Here is a 15,021-nt window from a genome sequence, read left to right as displayed (position 1 = left end):
CCCTCCAATGGGCTCACCACCCATAGCAGGGGCCATAGAGGTCGGGTGCAATGTGAGCTGGGCGGCAGCCGAAGGCAGGGCACTTGGCGGTCCGATCCTCGGCTACAGAAGCTAGCTCTTGGGACGTGGAACGTCACGTCACTGGGGGGGGAAGAGCCTGAGCTAGTGCGCGAAGTCGAGAAATTCCGGCTGGATATAGTCGGACTCACTTCGACGCACAGCAAGGCCCTGGAACCACTTCTCTCGAGAGGGATTGGACCCTCTTCCACTCTGGCGTTGCCGGCAGTGAGAGGCGACGGGCTGGAGTGGCAATTCTTGTTTCTCCCCGGCTCAAAGCCTGTACGTTGGAGTTCAACCCGGTGGACGAAAGGGTAGCCACCCCCCGCCTTCGGGTGGGGGGACGGGTCCTGACTGTTGTTTGTGCTTACGCACCAAACGGCAGTTCAGAGTACCCACCCTTTTTGGGAACACTCGAGGGAGTACTGGAAAGTGCTCCCCCGGGTGATTCCCTTGTCCTACTGGGAGACTTCAACGCTCATGTTGGCAACGACAGTGAAACCTGGAGAGGCGTGATTGGGAAGAATGGCCGCCCGGATCTGAACCCGAGTGGTGTTTTGTTATTGGACTTTTGTGCTCGTCACAGTTTGTCCATAACAAACACCATGTTCAAACATAAGGGTGTCCATATGTGCACTTGGCACCAGGACACCCTAGGCCGCAGTTCCATGATCGACTTTGTAGTTGTGTCATCGGATTTGCGGCCTTATGTTTTGGACACTCGGGTGAAGAGAGGGGCGGAGCTTTGTACCGATCACCACCTGGTGGGGAGTTGGCTGCGATGGTGGGGGAGGATGCCGGACAGACCTGGCAGGCCCAAACACATTGTGAGGGTCTGCTGGGAACGTCTGGCAGAGTCTCCTGTCAGACAAAGTTTCAATTCCCACCTCCGGAAGAACTTTGAACATGTCACGAGGGAGGTGCTGGACATTGAGTCCGAGTGGACCATGTTCCGCACCTCTATTGTCGAGGCGGCAGATCGGAGCTGTGGCCGCAAGGTAGTTGGTGCTTGTCAGGGCGGCAATCCTAAAACCCCTTGGTGGACACCAGTGGTGAGGGATGCCGTCAAGCTGAAGAAGGAGTCCTATCGGGTCCTTTTGGCTCATAGGACTCCGTAGGCAGTGGACAGGTACCGACAGGCCAAGCGGTGTGCAGCTTCAGCGGTCGCGGAGGGAAAAACTCGGACATGGGAGAAGTTCGGGTGGACCATGGAAAACGACTTCCGGACGGCTTCGAAGTGATTCTGGATCACTGCCCGCCGCCTCATGAAGGGGAAGCAGTGCACTATCTACACTGTTTATGGTGCGGATAGTGTTCTGCTGACCTCAACTGCGGATGTTGTGGATAGGTGGAGGGAATACTTCGAAGACCTCCTCAATCCCACCAACACGTCTTCCTATGAGGAAGCAGTGCCTGGGGAATCTGTGGTGGACTCTCCTATTTCTGGGGCTGAGGTCGCTGAGGTAGTTAAAAAGCTCCTCGGTGGCAAGGCCCCAGGGGTGGACGAGACCCGCCCGGAGTTCCTTAAGGCTCTGGATGCTGTGGGGCTGTCTTGGTTGACAAGACTTTGCAGCATTGCATGGACATCGGGGGCGGTACCTCTGGATTGGCAGACCGGGGTGGTGGTTCCTCTCTTTAAGAAGGGGGACCGGAGGGTGTGTTCCAACTATCGTGGGATCACACTCCTCAGCCTTCCCGGTAAGGTTTATTCAGGTGTACTGGAGAGGAGGCTACGCCGGATAGTCGAACCTCGGATTCAGGTGGAACAGTGTGGTTTTCGTCCTGGTCGTGGAACTGTGGACCAGCTCTATACTCTCGGGAGGGTTCTTGAGGGTGCATGGGAGTTTGCCCAACCAGTCTACATGTGCTTTGTGGACTTGGAGAAGGCATTCGACCGTGTCCCTCGGGAAGTCCTGTGGGGAGTGCTCAGAGAGTATGGGGTATCGGACTGTCTTATTGTGGCAGTCCGCTCCCTGTATGATCAGTGCCAGAGCTTGGTCCGCATTGCCGGCAGTAAGTCGAACACATTTCCAGTGAGGGTTGGACTCCGCCAAGGCTGTCCTTTGTCACCGATTCTGTTCATAACTTTTATGGACGGAATTTCTAGGCGCAGTCAGGGCGTTGAGGGGTTCCGATTTGGTAACCGCAGGATTAGGTCTCTGCTTTTTGCAGATGATGTGGTCCTGATGGCTTCATCTGACCGGGATCTTCAGCTCTCACTGGATCGGTTTGCAGCCGAGTGTGAAGCGACCGGAATGAGAATCAGCACCTCCAAGTCCGAGTCCATGGTTCTTGCACGGAAAAGGGTGGAATGCCATCTCCGGGTTGGAGAGGAGACCCTGCCCCAAGTGGAGGAGTTCAAGTACCTAAGAGTCTTGTTCACGAGTGAGGAAAGAGTGGATCGTGAGATCGACAGGCGGATCGGTGCGGCATCTTCAGTAATGCGGACGTTGTACCGATCCGTTGTGGTGAAGAAGGAGCTGAGCCGGAAGGCAAAGCTCTCAATTTACCGGTCGATCTACGTTCCCATCCTCACCTATGGTCATGAGCTTTGGGTCATGACCGAAAGGATAAGATCACGGGTACAAGCGGCCGAAATTAGTTACCCCCGCCATGTGGCGGGGCTCTCCCTTAGAGATAGGGTGAGAAGCTCTGCCATCCGGGAGGAACTCAAAGTAAAGCCACTGCTCCCTCACATCGAGAGGAGCCAGATGAGGTGGTTCGGGCATCTGGTCAGGATGCCACCCGAACGCCTCCCTAGGGAGGTGTTTAGGGCACGTCCAACCGGTAGGAGGCCACGGGGAAGACCCAGGACACGTTGGGAAGACTATGTCTCCCGGCTGGCCTGGGAACGCTTCGGGATCCCCCGGGAAGAGTTAGACGAAGTGGCTAGGGAGAGGGAAGTCTGGGTTTCCCTGCTTAGGCTGTTGCCCCCGCGACCCGACCTCGGATAAGCGGAAGATGATGGATGGATGGATGGACTGTGAACCTTTCACATTGTCATTATGGAGTATTGCGTGTGGAATTCTCAGGACAAAAAAATATTTATTTTGTTTTAAAATAAGGCTGTAACATAAAAAATTGAAGCGCTGTGAATAATTTCCGAATGCATTGTATAATTTAAAAAAAAGCTACAGCGACACCTTAGTTACGCAAATCACATTCACAATCAAATTTGTAACAGTCAAAAAAAAGACAACTCAAAGAGATGCCTTGATATGTAAATCACACTTTTGGACTTCAAAATGTCATTACGAGGATCGGCCAATGTGTTCACAGCGGTCCAAATTCCTCTATACAACAGGAGCCCTTGAGTGTTTCTCTGAGTTTGCTGCACAAATACTTGTCTCCCAAGTTTTGAACTGAACTCGGGTGCCGGTATGGTGTCATTCCCAGGCCGGATTGGGCCCCCAGGCCACCAGTTAAATAGTTCTGTAGTAGCCGTCACTTCAAATGGCGACTAGTATCATGCCCACCGCAAAATCTGCACACTCATATCAAGCGCTTGATGTATAATTGTTTTTCATGTAAGCCTCACCATGAAATGAAATGAAAGTACACACTTTCATTTCATTGGTCTCTTTTGTGTCATGTGAATCACCCCTTAGTATCACAGAGGAGCATCTGATTAAAGAACATTGTGGTTTCAGTGGAACTATGGGTTAAGTCACCTTTCACCACAAAAATAGACCATGGCCTCTCCTTGTGTTCTTACATGAGAAACAACCACTGTCATGTTTCTCACAACTGACAACATGCAAAACGGCACATATCCGAGCAATACTGCTAAAAAAAAAGTCATTTTTGTGGGTGTCAGTTATTTCTGGTTCGTAGCGGTAAATACTTAGTTCACTTAATCAAATACAAATTATTCACAACTTTTATTTTTTGTGTTTGTAATATATTTATATTTTGAAAACTTGAATAAGGGCTTCTTATAGGAGTGTGAATGCATCAAACTTAAAGGGGAACATTATCACCAGACCAATGTAAGCGTCAATATATACATTGATGATGCACTAAATGGTCCCTAGTGTGTGAATGTGAGTGTGAATGTTGTCTGTCTATCTGTGTTGGCCCTGCGATGAGGTGGCGACTTGTCCAGGGTGTACCCCGCCTTCCGCCCGATTGTAGCTGAGATAGGCGCCAGCGCCCCCCGCGACCCCAAAAGGGAATAAGCGGTAGAAAATGGATGGATGGATGATGCAGAAAATAGACCATATGTTTTTTTAACCGATTTCCGAACTCTAAAAGGGTGAATTTGGCGATTTAAACGCCTTTCAATTGTTCGCTGTCGAAGCAATGGCCTTTCAACCGTGACGTCACAACAGGAAGCAATCCGCCATTTTCTTAAACACATTACACACACCAAGTCAAATAAGCTCTGTTATTTTCCGTTTTTTCGACTGTTTTCCGTACTTTGGAGACATCATGCCTCGTCGGTGTGTTGTCGGAGGGTGTAACAACACGAACAGGGACGGATTTAAGTTGACTTACGTGGAGTGTGCTAATCAGACATATTTGCGCACGGCATGACTGCAAGCTAATCGATGCTAACATGCTATTTAGGCTAGCTGTATGTACATATTGCATCATTATGCCTCATTTGTAGCTATATTTGCATCCAGCCTTTCCCTCCACCCACATTTAATGCCAAACAAACACATACCAATCCACGGATTAGAGTTGCACCAGTGGTCAAAAGATGCGAAAGTCCCTCGTTTGTTTTGTTCTGTCGTAGCATCGCTTCCGACGATAGCGATGCTATGTGGATATCCTGCGACACTCAAAGCAGATGCATTTCCAACAATCAAGTCAACGAAATCAGAAAGGTGAGTTTTGTTGATGTTATTGACTTATGTGCTAATCAGACATATTTACCCACGGCATGACTGCAAGCTAATCGATGCTAACATGCTATTTGGGCTAGCTGTATTTACATATTGCTTCATTATGCCTCATTTGTAGCTATATTTGCATCCAGCCTTTCCCTCCACCCACATTTAATGCCAAACAAACACATACCAATAGACGGATTCACTTTGCACCAGTGGTCAAAAGATGTGAAAGTCCCTCGTTTGTTGTGTTCTGTCGTAGCATCGCTTCCGACGATAGCGATGCTATGTGGATATCCTGCAACACTCAAAGCAGATGCATTTCCAACAATAAAGTCAACGAAATCACAAAGGTGAGTTTTGTTGATGTTATTGACTTATGTGCTAATCAGACATATTTTCCCACGGCATGACTGCAAGCTAATCGATGCTAAAATTCTATTTAGGCTGGCTGTATGTACATATTGCATCATTATGCCTCATTTGTAGCTATATTTGCATCCAGGCTTTCCCTCCACCCACATTTAATGCCAAACAAACACATACCAATCGATGGATTCAAGTTGCATCAGTGGTCAAAAGATGCAATCGTTGGTTAGAAGGCGATCGCTGAATTTGCCCTCGTTGCCGTTGTCTGTCGTGATATGGCTCAATAGCTTCAGTTTCTTTTTCAATTTCGTTTTCGCTATCTGCCTCCACACTCCAACCATCCGTTTCAATACATGCGTAATCTGTTGAATCGCTTAAGCCGCTGAAATCCGAGTCTGAATCCGAGCTAATGTATTTTATCTTTCTGTTCTTTCCGCCATGTTTGTTTGTATTGGCATCACACAGTGACGTCACAGGAAAATGGACGAGTGGATATAGCGATCGGACCGCCAAGTGCCCTGCCAAGGACAGCCTTGACTCCGCCAAGGCTGTCCTTTTTCACCGATTCTGTTCATAACTTTTATGGACAGAATTTCTAGGCGCAGTCAAGGCGTTGAGGGGTTCCGGTTTGGTAACCGCAGGATTAGGTCTCTGCTTTTTGCAGATGATGTGGTCCTGATGGCTTCATCTGACCGGGATCTTCAGCTCTCGCTGGATCGGTTCGCAGCCGAGTGTGAAGCGACCGGAATGAGAATCAGCACCTCCAAGTCCGAGTCCATGGTTCTCGCCCGGAAAAGGGTGGAGTGCCATCTCCGGGTTGGGGAGGAGACCCTGCCCCAAGTGGAGGAGTTCAAGTACCTAGGAGTCTTGTTCACGAGTGGGGGAAGAGTGGATCGTGAGATCGACAGGCGGATCGGTGCGGCGTCTTCAGTAATGCGGACGTTGTACCGATCCGTTGTGGTGAAGAAGGAGCTGAGCCGGAAGGCAAAACTCTCAATTTACCGGTCGATCTACGTTCCCATCCTCACCTATGGTCATGAGCTTTGGGTCATGACCGAAAGGATAAGATCACGGGTACAAGCGGCCGAAATGAGTGTCCTCCGCCGTGTGGCGGGGCTCTCCCTTAGAGATAGGGTGAGAAGCTCTGCCATCCGGGAGGGACTCAAAGTAAAGCCGCTGCTCCTCCACATCGAGAGGAGCCAGATGAGGTGGTTTGGGCATCTGGTCAGGATGCCACCCGAACGCCTCCCTAGGGAGGTGTTTAGGGCACGTCCAACCGGTAGGAGGCCACGGGGAAGACCCAGGACACGTTGGGAAGACTATGTCTCCCGGCTGGCCTGGGAACGCCTCGGGATCCCCCGGGTAGGGCTAGACGAAGTGGCTGGGGAGAGGGAAGTCTGGGTTTCCCTGCTTAGGCTGTTGCCCCCGCGACCCGACCTCGGATAAGCGGAAGATGATGGATGGATGGATGGATATAGCGATGGTGAAAATCAGGCACTTTGAAGCAGTTTTTCGGGATATTGCGTGATGGATAACATTTTGAAAGAAACTTCGAAAAATAAAATAAGCCACTTGGAACTGATTTTTATTGGTTTCAACCCTTCTGAAATGATGATAATGTTCCCATTTAATCTTACAATACGATAATCACTATGCTTGTTTTTTGCCACAATAATATGAGTAACAATACATTACAAAATATGTGCCACGATAACGATACAATTTTTACATGAGTCATGATAATGACACACACATTATGAGCCTTGATAATGAGACACGATACATGAGTCATGGTAACAATACAATGCGCGACAAATGTGGTAAGGCAACGATACAATTAATGAGTCAGTATATCGATACGGTACGCGGTATATGAGTCGCAATAACGATACAATATGTGATATATGAGTCACGTTAGTAACAATATGATAACAATATGATATGCGAAAAATTAGTCACAATTCAATACGCTTTATGTGAGTCACAATAGCGATGATATTGCGATATTGCGATGCTTTTGAAGGGTTGGATAACAAACGGAAGTTTTACCCTGACATTTCTGACAGTTAAAACATTCATCCAGTCATCCGTTTGTTACCGTTTATTCCGTTTGGTGTGGCGGGGGGCGCTGGTGCCTATCTCAGCTATGTCAAGTTAGAAACATTATCTATATACTGAAAACTATGTTATTTTATGAAAGTTGAGTTGAGTTGAGTTGAGTTTAAGTTTATTTCGAACATGCAAGCATACAACATCACAATTTATAGTTTCTCTTTTCAACATGTTTGAAAAGGAGTAGGAAGAAGCAGAGCTTATTTAATCCTACCCCTTTTCTTTTGCATAACAGTTGCTAAAACTGTTGTTCACTTCCTGTTCTCAATTTATTCACAATATTCTCCATATCGCAATAAAAATTAATGAATAAGTAATAATTGGTAGTTGTTTATATTCTGTCACTCTCTGAATCCCCACCCAGTGTGTAGAGGTGCATATAAAGGCTTTGTGTCTATATGTGCTGGTTCAGAGTGTATCCTAATAGTTAGATACAATAGGTTGGATATTAGGTAGTAGAAAATAGAGATTGTAAAAGGCACGCGTCACACTAAAATATGTAAACACAAATAATTTTTGCTACATAATATCAAGCGCTCGGCATTCATTCTTGAGTATCCGTCTAATTGCACACTGGTATTTTTGTTAATGGTGCCAGTGGTCTCAGCAGCATCTGGGCCTTTGCAAGCATTGGGTGTATTCCTAAACACTGGCAGGTACAATAATAGCCGGTCCCTAGGGAGCCTGATGAAAGGAGCAGGAAATGGTGCCAGAAGCCCCAAAAGGATTTATGCAAATAAAAAAATTGAACAAGAGCAAAAAAAGATGTCAGGATGTTGTGTTGCTGTAATAGCTTTTGTGGCGCGGTAACATAGGATTCAGCCAGGGCCACATCTGTATAAAGAAACATTGGTATAATGGTGCGACATCCTCTTACAGACCATTTTGCTCAACATATCCTTAAATTATTGTTACATATTAGAAACAATATTCTTTTAATTCATGAAAGACACTGAAAATGCAAAGGTTTCATTCGGATGACCACGTATATGTCACAAAAAGAACCTGCAGTGAAGAGAGACAAGGAAGTATTCTCTGAAATTGTTTTTATATACCCAACCCTTTAAGCACTAATTATAAGCCCATCCATCCATTTTCTACCGCTTATTCCCTTTCGGGGTCGCGGGGGGCTCTGGCGCCTATCTCAGCTACAATCGGGCGGAAGGCGGGGTACACCCTGGACAAGTCGCCACCTCATCGCAGGGCCAACACACAACATTCACACTCACATTCACACACTAGGGCCAATTTAGTGTTGCCAATCAACCTATCCCCAGGTGCATGTCTTTGGAAGTGGGAGGAAGCCGGAGTACCCGGAGGGAACCCACGCATTCACGGGGAGAACATGCAAACTCCACACAGAAAGATCCCGAGCCTGGATTTGAACCCAGGAGTGCAGGAACTTCGTATTGTGAGGCAGACGCACTAACCCCTCTCCCACCGTGAAGACCTAATTATAAGCCCTAACCCCAATTTTAGAATCTAAAATAACAACCTAATCTTATGCAAAACCCTTACAATGAAACTCAAAGAGCTAAAATTGAACCCCAAACCCGAAACCCTAAAATGTATATTAAAAAAACTTGGTTGATAGCTATGTTGACACAGAGTACTGACATGCGACACCGACTGATTACCAAGTAACATTCTGGCTGGTATTGGTGATACCAATCCAAGATTTTATGCAAATACGCTTAATGTGTTTGGAAAAAAAAAGTAGTGTATTTCAAATCGTAGAATAAAGAATACAAGACAGAGTAATTTATACTGGGTGACTAAAATTGAAATTGGCAGTGAAGTAGTTAATTAAGTAAATGATGTTCTCCATAGTTGTTTTATTGTTAGTTCTCTGTTTAATTTAATTGCACCTGGTTTATGTAATCCACTATAAAATGATTAATTATTTAGGAAATTTTACCTGAATATATCCAGGCTTTTCTTATTTTCTGAGTTACTCCAAGCTGAACTCTGGCATTGATTGATTGTTTGAGACTTGTATTAGTAGATTGCACAGTTCAGTACATATTCCGTACAATTGACCACTAAATGGTAACACCCGAATACGTTTTTCAACTTTTTTAAGCCGGGGTCCGCGTTAATCAATTCATGGTATAAATATATACTATCAGCATAATACAGTCATCACACAAGTTAATCATCAGAGTATATACAATGAATTATTTACATTATTTACAATTTGGGGGGTGGGGTTGGGACGGGGGGTTTAGATTTGGTTGATATCAGCACTTCAGTCATCAACAATATCATTTGAGAAATGGACATTGAAACAGTGTAGGTCTGACTTGGTAGGATATGTACAGCAAGCAGTGAACATAGCGAGCTCAGAAAGCATAAGAACAGGGGACGGCGTGGCGCAGTGGGGAGAGTTGCTGTGCACGACCCGAGGGTCCTTGGTTCAATCCCCACCTCGTACCAACCTCGTCACGTCCGTTGTGTCTTGAGCAAGACACTTCACCCTTGCTCCTGATGGCTGCTGGTTAGCGCCTTGCATGGCAGCTCCCTCCATCAGTGTGTGAATGTGTGTGTGAATGGGTAAATGTGGAAGTAGTGTCAAAGCGCTTTGAGTACCTTGAAGGTAGAAAAGCGCTATACAAGTACAACCCATTTATTTATTTAACATTTGATTATTTACATTTGATTATTTACATTTGATTGATTACAATCCGGAGACGTGGAATGTGATGGGGGAAGGGTGTTTGTCTAGGGTTGTAGTTGCTTGGAGGTTTTAGTGCGGTTTTGACAGAGGGTAGAGATGCACTTTCTTTTACACCTGTTGGGAGTTTATTCCATACTGATGTGGCATAAAAGGAGAATGAGTTATTATACAGCAAAAAAAAAAAACATGCTAAGCTTCAAGCTCTACATTTTCATTCCTTTGGCAGCACTGAAGGACTTAGCCAAAGATGTCTTGTCTTTCTCTAGCAGTACCTCACAATGTTCTGACTGCGCTCCCTTTTCTGTCACCATCACAAATGCCTCGCATCCAGCATTTTGGTTCAACATGAGATGTATAACAAGGTTTGTTATTTATTCTTTTTCAACAAATACCAGAAACAGTGACTTTGTTGTTATGATCAGCCTTGTTTTAACAGACTGACTGACAACATTGATATTTTGATTAGAGAATGGATGTTAGAGCACATAGTTCTGGTATTGAAACTTCTGTATCAATCATTGCACATCACTTATTTGTAGTAATCAATTTATGGCATATATTGCAAGGAAGTTGTGAAAGAGAGAGTGCAGAACACAATGGATTAGCTGTCCATATTTTCCATTTTCATCAATCTATTCTGTGAGGATGACAATGACACATATCACAAGTGCTTAGCTCAAATAGTTGTGTTCTCTTGGCATGTGGGAGTCAGAAGAATCTATGTCTGCATTGTCCAAATCTTACGTTCACTGAGACTTTTCTTCTTAAAAAAAAAAGCCTGCACTGGAATAGTCTTTAAACCCTGGACCTAGTTTAAAGTCCGAGTGTTAAATCCTAACTTTAACTTCCAATATGAAACTCTATGAAAATTAAAGTAGACAATCAATACCAACATTCCAGAATGATGTTTAAAAACTAGGTTCCTTGGTTACAGATTTTTTTTTTTTACCCTTTTCCCCATTTAGCCCAGACCTGGGCAAATTAAGGCCCGGGCGCCACATGCGGCCCGTTAAGCTTTTCAATCTGGCCCACCGAACATTCCCAAGAATATTTTTTTAGATCTTTAAGATGGAATAGTAGCTGCCATTAAGATGTGTAGTGATGTTTTCTAATGACCGTAAGTCTTCAAATATACGAAGCATTTCAATGGCTGGAATCTGCGCTTATGGATGATATACGGGTTACTATGGAAATCTAATTAGTTACTATGGTAATCTACGTCACAGCAGCTCAGACGAGGCACCAAGCAGTGTGGGCGGGAAGCGTTTCCACAGACGTGAAAACAGCTTTTCACAACAAAGTTCTAAAGCTTAGTGATATATCAGATGTATCAGATTGTAGGTGGGTTTATTATGCACCCTTCGTTCATATTTCACTGTTTGTTGAATTTTGTTGCGTTTCACTTGATTGTAAAATGTGTCAATCGAAAGGAGGGTGTGACATTCATATTTTGTCAATATTCAGTGTTTTATCGTTCATAGAAAAATTTAAAATTCCATTACGTTTGTTTTAAGGCGGTCTGTCATAAAGTTTTTAGCATTCAATCAGTCATTATTGTGAAGTTTTGTATTAGTATCCCTAAAAATAGATATACCGGCCCCCCAGACATATTATTTTCTCTAAATGTGGCGTCCGAGTCAAAATAATTGCACAGGCCTGATTTAGCCTCTCTCAACATATCATATCTTATTTGTATAAAACTAAATGTAAAATTGCATGATTTGATTATGTGGCGGACCGGTAGTTTTTAGAGGCGATACAATACAGAATAAGATTAATTAGTATCGGGGTACTATACTAATACCGGTATACCGGAAAACCCTAGTTGGTGGTTTGCAAGGCATTTTATATGAAAATTGCCTACCCTGCCTAGTCTGGCGCTTTTACTGCAATTCCGGGGAGAAGGAAACATTAGCGCCCCAAAAAAAGGAGTTCAGCAGGCATGTACAAAAACATGTACAAAAGCATGTACAAAAACATGTTTTAGTTGTTTTTATGTGCATTATTAGAATCGGAATCAGCTTCAATAGCCAAGTAAGTGTAACACACCTAATTTGACTTGGTGCACAATTTGTATTTCTACACGCAGTGTTAGTAGATCACACGCTACACGCCCACTAATAGTACACGCTATTGTATTGCTTGCATGTGCTATTTAGCACGTGGCAATATGATCTTAGTAAATGAGGCCCATGTGTGTTCTTTAAATGTGATCTAATAAAGTTCAAAGCAAATGTGTGGGTTTAATTGTACATTTGTATATTCTAACACTAACCCAAACTGAACTAGATTGGAATTTTTACTTTATTTTGGGATATTGATGTTTTTGTTACACTTGTAGGGTTTTTTGTGTGCGTCTGCCTTAGAGCTTGTCTTTCAGCCAAAATCATTTGAAATTACTCGAATTCTCGTCGACGTTGAAATCGTACTTTTAAACGACCACTGTGAATCAACTCTTTGTGCATGCTTCAAGTCATTAACAAGAGAGAAAGTTCATCGTTACGCTTGTGGGGCACCTCAGCAAAAAACGCTCCAGTGACAGAAAATGAAAAGCGGTAATTCCTCTTGTGAAGTGAAGTCTGACTTGTCAGAGTAAAGCACTTCCTATCCTTTTGTCCGCATCTCAAAGGGAATTAAAGGAGAGAGAGTTAGATATGGTTGTTAATAAGACCACCGAGAGCCGGCCAGATGAATGTCTGACTGGATCAAACCGTAACAGTAGTATGGTAAAAACATCGGTACATACTAGTCTTGTAACGATACCAGTATTTTGGTACTGGCACTAAAATTTTTCCGGGTACTTTTCTAAATAAAGAGGACCACAAAAAATCCATTATTGGCTTCATTTTAACATAAAATCTTAGGGTAAATTAAACATATATTTCTTATTGCAAGTTTGTCCTTAAATACAATAGTGAACATACTAGACAACTTGTCTTTTATTAGTAAGTAAGCAAACAAAGGCTCCTAATTAGTCTGCTGACATATGCAGTAGCATATTGTGTCATTCTATTATTTTGTCATCATTATTAAGGACAAGTGGTAGAAAATCAATGATTAACCTACTTGTTCATTTACTGTTAATATCTGCTTACTTTCTCTTTCAACATGTTCTATTTACACTTCTGTTAAACTAATGTAATAATCACTTATTCTTCTGCTGTTTGGATGCTTTACATTAGTTTTGGATGATACCACAAATTTGGGAATCAATCCGATACCAAGTCGTTACAGGATCATACATTGGTCATATTCACACTCATGTGTCCAGGGACATATTTCCTGATTATATAAACATAATATACATTTTAAGAAAAAAGAAAGAAGATGCTGTGATGCCAAAAAATATCGATGTAATCATAGTAGTATCAACTAGATATGTGCCTATCATTACAGTGGATGTTAGGTATAGTTCTACCTATGGCGTTAGTTTACATTTTGATGCCAGTAATCATGTAGTGAAGCATGTTTAGCTGTTCCTCGTCCTGCAGGAATGATACTTGTAAGAAACATACTTTATTTATCGCCACAGAGGCGAGGATTAGTGATTTAGAAGTAGCTAAAACTGTTGCGATCCGCTACTCGGATCTTTACATCTTCTTGTTTATTGTTCCTTTTCTGTATCACATTTTGTAGTTCGACCTCCTTAGTTCCTGTTTAGTCCGTCACCATGGTTTCATACTGTTTTCACCTGCTACTCACGGTCCCTGCACACCTGTTTTTCCAATCACCTCCCTTATTTAAGCTCGCCCCTTTTTGTTGTTCATTCTGGGATCCTAATTTGCCTTCGAGCAACAGTGACGACTGACTTCTACTCGTATGTATATTCTCGCTAGCTTTCACGCTACGCCTTTGTTGTTTTATTCTAGCTCTCAAGCTAATGATTTGTTTTCCCTTTTTTGTGCCTCCGTGCCAAGTCTAGTTTGTCTGTTTGTTATTCCTAGCTTCTATGCTAGCGCCCTTGGTTTGTTTTTCTGCTCAGCTCCGGTGTTTTTGTTCCTTAGCTCCTTTTGTTAGTTAAATACATTTCGTTATATCTTACCTTTTCTGTGTTCATGCCTACGCATCCTCGGGGGAACAAACACAGCATTGCTATGCCGCCCAGTCGTCACAAAAACACTGCCAATGGCGGATGGACGCTGAGGGCATTTCAGTGTTATAACTTCGCCTTTATTGTTAGTTTGTAAGCCAAAGTGTGTCTGTTCTCTCTTTTCTGTCTTCACACAGTGTCTGCTTGTAAGTACTCCGTGATTGTGTGCCGCCGAACATTCTCCCCTGCTCGTAAACCAGCAATGTCACGACGTGACATCGACGCGGGCGAGGGGTGGGTGTGGGACAGGTACGCTTCAGAGACAATATCGTATCGAAAATTATTTATTAGTATCGCGGTACTTTACCCATACCTGTATACCGTACAACTCTAGTACATACCTTTACCATACCACCAGGTTCAGACTGGAAATATGATTGAGGTCATTCTTGTAACACGTCATTTTACGTCCATACTCTCCTGTGCTAGTAAAAGAATCGGGAGCAGAGGGTTGGGGGCCTGAGGGGTGGCGGGTGGTGCATGGAGATCAATGGGCTAATAAAACAAATCGATGAAATGAAACCACAGAAAAAAAGTGAAGTCATTAATTTGCAGAGACAGGATGATCCCACCAACCACATGCATTGATTAGAAATGAGGTCTTTGGAGAACCTTCAGGGGGGCAGCATATTAGTAGTGGGAGACAATGGATGAGGTGGGCGGGGGAAGGGGCTTTCTGCTGTACCAGTGCGGGAAAATAGGTTAACTGCAGGATCAATTGGATCTCCATAACTCCAGAAGAGCCCGGGTGATGTGTTTGCTCTCCAATGCACTGTCAACACAATATCTGCAGGTGTGACGTTTTCTCTCGGCTTATTTGCAAACGCTCATCGATTCGATCCCCTTGGTCAAGCCGAGTGTACTCAAGCATGATTATGATA

Source organism: Nerophis ophidion, linkage group LG11 (assembly GCF_033978795.1).
Source record: "Nerophis ophidion isolate RoL-2023_Sa linkage group LG11, RoL_Noph_v1.0, whole genome shotgun sequence".
NCBI classification, from domain to species: Eukaryota; Metazoa; Chordata; class Actinopteri; order Syngnathiformes; family Syngnathidae; genus Nerophis; species Nerophis ophidion.
The sequence above is the reverse complement of the archived record's forward strand: the minus strand, read 5'-3'. Positions refer to the sequence as shown.